This window comes from Pezoporus wallicus, unplaced genomic scaffold, assembly GCF_028554395.1.
Source record: "Pezoporus wallicus isolate ANWC-B61680 ecotype Strahan unplaced genomic scaffold, APGP_CSIRO_Pwel_v1 contig_7545, whole genome shotgun sequence".
Lineage (NCBI taxonomy): Eukaryota > Metazoa > Chordata > Aves > Psittaciformes > Psittacidae > Pezoporus > Pezoporus wallicus.
Genome location: NW_026642398.1, coordinates 8,292,726 through 8,297,730, shown reverse-complemented (window position 1 = coordinate 8,297,730; position 5,005 = coordinate 8,292,726).

The window sequence follows — 5,005 nt, the reverse complement described above, 5'->3', positions numbered from 1 at the left end:
CATCAAGCAAAAACTGTCATTGTCAAGAATACACAGGACTCCAGGAGACAGGGCTTCTCCTAGAAAGCACCAAATAAGGTCAGAATACAAATGGTGCCAGAACTGTGATGGGCAAACATTTCTGCCAGTGGAGGATTCATGCGTTTGTAAGCTGAGAATTGCAAACAAGAAATTTCTGGTATCCTATAATGCATAAAAAAAGAATTTCACAAGATTATGACCACTAAAATGGAGTCATCCAAATATTTAGAAGTGGCTTTATTCACCTTCATAACTATTGTTCACTTTATTTCTATATAAATGTGACTGTATATAATGAAGACCTGTCCTTATGCTGTATCAATGTGTTTGTAATGTATTTGAGGAGATTTGGAAATTGCAGTTGAATTAATCCTTATGGGTATTAGGCCTTAGCTCTAAGCAGATACTGAGAAGTGGCTTAGTGCCTTATTTTTATTAGGACCCTGGTTTTGTTCATTAGAACTATGCATTAAACCCCACAGTCTCAATAGAAACTTGGGAGTAAATTGCTATGTTGCTTCAAAACTGCTGCAGCGTAATCTCATGTAGCTGCAAGAACTGCTTGTCCACAGTCTGACAGCTCTGCTTCTCAGATTGCTTTGGACTCGTCCATCTTCTCTCCTGCTTAGCATCATTGCTCCACTGACAGCCACTGGATGTGCAGCTCCCATCATTCTGTAATGTCTCCAGCCAGCCAGCAAGCGTTAGCATCCATCTCTGCACTGAAAGACTGACAATGTAGCATCTTATTTTAACTCTGTAGGGAATACTAGGTAAAGGGACTGCCTTTCACTGTCAACTTGATTGTTTTATGAGCCAATTCTGTAGGAGGAAAAGGGTTTTGGTCCCCCTTTAGAATTTTCTACGTTCAGGTAGAATAGTGCAGCCTGGATTAAAACAGTGAACCTCCACTTGGGCTCGACTGTGAAGAATCATTGAGTCATGGAATAATTTAGGTTGTAAAGGACCTTTAAGATCATCAAATAAAATTATTAACTTAACACTGCCAACTCCACCACTAAACCATGTCCCTAAGCACCATATCTACACGTCTTTTAAATACCTCCATGGATAGTGACTCCACCACTTCCCTGGACAGCCTGTTCCAATGCTTGATGACCCTTTTGGGAAGACATTTTTATGAATATCCAATATAAACCTTCCCTGGCATAAATTGAGGCCATTTCCTCTTGTACTATCACTTGTTATTTGGGGAAAAGAGACCAACTCCCACCTCACTACAACCTCCTTTCAAGTAGCTGTAGAGAGCGAAAAGATCTCCCCTGAGCCTCCTTATCTTCCGGCTAAACAACCCCAGTTCCCTCAGCCATTCCTCATACGACTTGTGCCCTAGAAGAAGAGATTTCAGCCTTCATTCTCCTAGCACTAAATGCCTTCAGGGAAACATCATAAAAAGTATTTTCCCACCACTCATAACAACTGGTTTGAAACCTGTATGTTTCAGATAGGGTATTTCTTCTGTATTTTCACTATGGTGGGTATATCTCTAGAGATAGTATTTGACAACATAGATGGGGAGCTCCACAGTCTGAAAGTACAGGAGCATTACTGGGGCAGGTTACTTGGAGCACTGCTGCTGTGTACTGGGTTCATGCTGTTCATCAGCTGTATCATGCAGTGTGTTTGTCCTTGCCTGAGTGGTCACTTGTGTCTGCATCCCAGCCCTTCGTAAATGGAATAATTGCAGTTGAATATGGGCAAGCCTGGGAACTGGGGGAGAGGTAGAGGGTTGGGGTGGGGCCGTATTGTCTTGGCCTTAAAGAAAATCCTTAGTTTCAGTCTCAAGTCTGATGTTTTTTGGGGCCCATATTAACATCCCTAAAAAGTTTTGATTCATTTGGATTAAATAAAATACCATAAGGCTATTGTATGCCAAAAATTATTATGTGACAGTTCATTTGTATTTCTGAAGTCCTCAAATAAATTTTGCATATTTTCTTCATGGAAATTTAAAAAAGAAAAGCTATCAGACAAGGGAAGGCATGCAGAGTGGGGAATGGAAGTGTCAGAAAAACAAAGCCACCTTAAAAACTCTTCTACACTTTACCAGTTATTCAAGCCAAAGGGTTAGTTAGGCAATTTCTGCACTGTGCTGCTGTCTGTAACAGTGCATCACAGTGCCACAAAACCATGGGTTTCTGTTCCTGTCTTTAACATGTATATCCTTTGCCTGTGAGTTTATGCTCTTTAGGACACTCACTACCTCCTCTGGTGTGCTGATCCTGATAAAGGAATTTGTTTTTCCTGACAAAATCAACACACCCAACGGCTATTTTATTAGCTACTTTTACCATAAGAACATGGGGCAACAGGGAAGGAGATAGCAGATGTCTCTGCTGAGGGAGGCCTTTAGGAGGTCCAGGGAAGCTGAGATCAAGAATGCAAAAAATGTAGCCCTAATCCTCTCACTATTCTCCTCTTGGAGACAAAGCCGTGTCCAACACATTAGTCTTGGAAGTGATCATCTAATTGACATTACATATGGTAATTTTCTTCCTATTTTTGATTTCTGATTTCAACTGTGTGCTGTTTAGAAATTTTTTTTGCTACTGCATTCTGAGAGGGCTTAATTTGGGAGTTCTTACATATATGTATTTTTTGTGTGTACCAGATTCCCATTACGGACAAATATAGTGACCTGCAAAGTCATCTAAAAAGCAGTACTTTGGATAAAGTATTCTGTAGTGTGTACTTATAACTACAGTTGTTTTAATTGACTCTCTAACTGTTGTGACAGAGTATTTCCATTCGTGAGAAATGGAAAAACACCCTTCTTACCCTCTTCCTTTAAACTGCCTGAACAGTTGTAGTGGGAAAAGTAGAAATTTGGAAACCTGGGATTTTCAGAGAAGGTTTTGAACCAGAGAGCTGTTTAGAGTGTTAATATATGTTTAAAAGAGAATTAGAGATTGCTCAAGGAATCCACTGGGCATAGCAGTCAGTGAGGAATAATTCTTGCCAATTCCCAGTGCTGGTAATCAGCTCATTGGAGGTTTGTGCCCTGTCAGGAGCCGTATTCTGATTTGGTCTGGTTCATGATAACTAGTAAAAAATGGAGACAAAAGATGGCTTTGTGCTAGAATGAAGCACTGTATCTTGTAAATTGGCAGGTCTTGCAAGGAGCTATGAAGCAGTGTGGGCAAAAGCGGCTTGAGTTTAAAGCTTTTGTTTGTTGGTTTGTTATATTTTCCAAGAGAACACTTTTCCTTTAAATAAACAGCACTTTGCTGTGCTAAACAGAATTATCACTGGTTAAGCCTTGTCCTTCTCCCTGAGGAAATGTGGTGTACCAGGGCTTGAAGTAAACCTAAAGAATGGCAATAAATCGTGAGACCTAGAGTCACAGGATTAATCCTGGAGGGAAATATCACTAAGGAATAATTCAGACTGGGGTTATGCAAACCCTGCATTCTGCACAGGCTCTCAGAGAGGTCAGGCGCTGCCCTCCCTATGCCTCATATGAGACACAGCAGAGCTCTGAATGTAGGTCCGGCACCACCCTTGGATTCAGTAGAGCCAGATCTGCTCATAGAAATCACCTTGCACAGAATCGGGCCTTTGATTTGAAAGAAGATGATTACAGTCTTTATTCAAGCAAAAGATCTGAACAGAAACTGAACTGTAAGGGCGCAGTTAGTCCACCAACTTCAGTGAACTGCACACACTTCAGCTTTACCTATGGGTTTTATGCTAAGATAAAAATGAACTTACCAAACATTTTTATTTCCACAGTGTCATTCCATTTTCCAGTTCAGTGAAAAGAAAACATCCTGACTTAGCAGAGACTTTCCCTGAACAAGCAATGCATAAAAGCAAAACAAGGCTATACGGTGCATGGAAAATTACGTTCTTCCATGTCATACCTTAGCTTTCTCTTTTAAATGATGACCGATGGGTTTCTGATTGAAGTTCAGGGGCTTGATATCAAAGACAGCAGCTCATAAGAGAGCTGCTCAAAGAGAAATTATGACTGTGTATTAGTGGCTGCTTATTATTTAAAAACAAAGCCTAAAACATATTGGCTACCCCTTTATCAGACACACTCTTGTGAGTATTCTTTTATGATTGTTCCATTTCCTAAGTCTCACAAAACAATTTGAAGTTAAACATAGCAGAGCTTATTCTGCTTAAGATATCAAGGGATTTTACATAATGACTAATTTAAAAGCAAATGCACAAATTAACTAAATTCACATGTAAAGAAATATGCTTCAAAAGTTACCACATTTTTTGCTGTCTGGGATTCAGTGGATAATTAAAAAACCTCAATCCTCTTGCTGATCATCAGTTGAGAAAATGTGGAAGTAGGTTTATAGAACAAAAGGCGAAGGCCCTGTCCTTGGCATCCTGTCTAGACAATAAGTTGACCTTATTTAAACTGGTGAAGTAGGGGGCATCTCCTGGGACTTGAAATCTATGGTAGTGAAGGGGCTAATTGCTTGAGATCTAATCAGAGATGTCTGAATATAGTCTCCAACAGGGAAGGTGTCCAAAATTCATATGTGCTTTGGGAGTATTTTCAAAAAGAAAATAAAACTGAAGAACCTGGGAAGGAAGGCTGCTTAAACAGGCAGCTGCAATTGCCTTGTCTGTTGCTCAAGCTTTCAAGCCTGCTTGTTCATCTTGTACTCTGCTAAAGAAAAACTTTCATAGAATAATAGAAGAGTAGAACAGTTTGGGTTGGAAGGGGCCTTCAACAGTCATCTAGTCCAACCTCCCTGCACTGAGCAGGGACATCTTCAGCTAGATCATGTTGACCAGCGCCACATCCAGCCTGCCCTTGAATGTCTCCAGAGATGATGCATCCACCACCCCTCTGGGTGATCTGTGCCAGTGTTTTACCACCCTCATTTTAAAGAAATTTTTCCACACATCCAGCCTGAATCTCCCCTCTTTTAGTTTAAAGCCATCACCCCTCATCCCATTGAACAACTCTGTAGATAAAGAACTGGCTGGATGACCG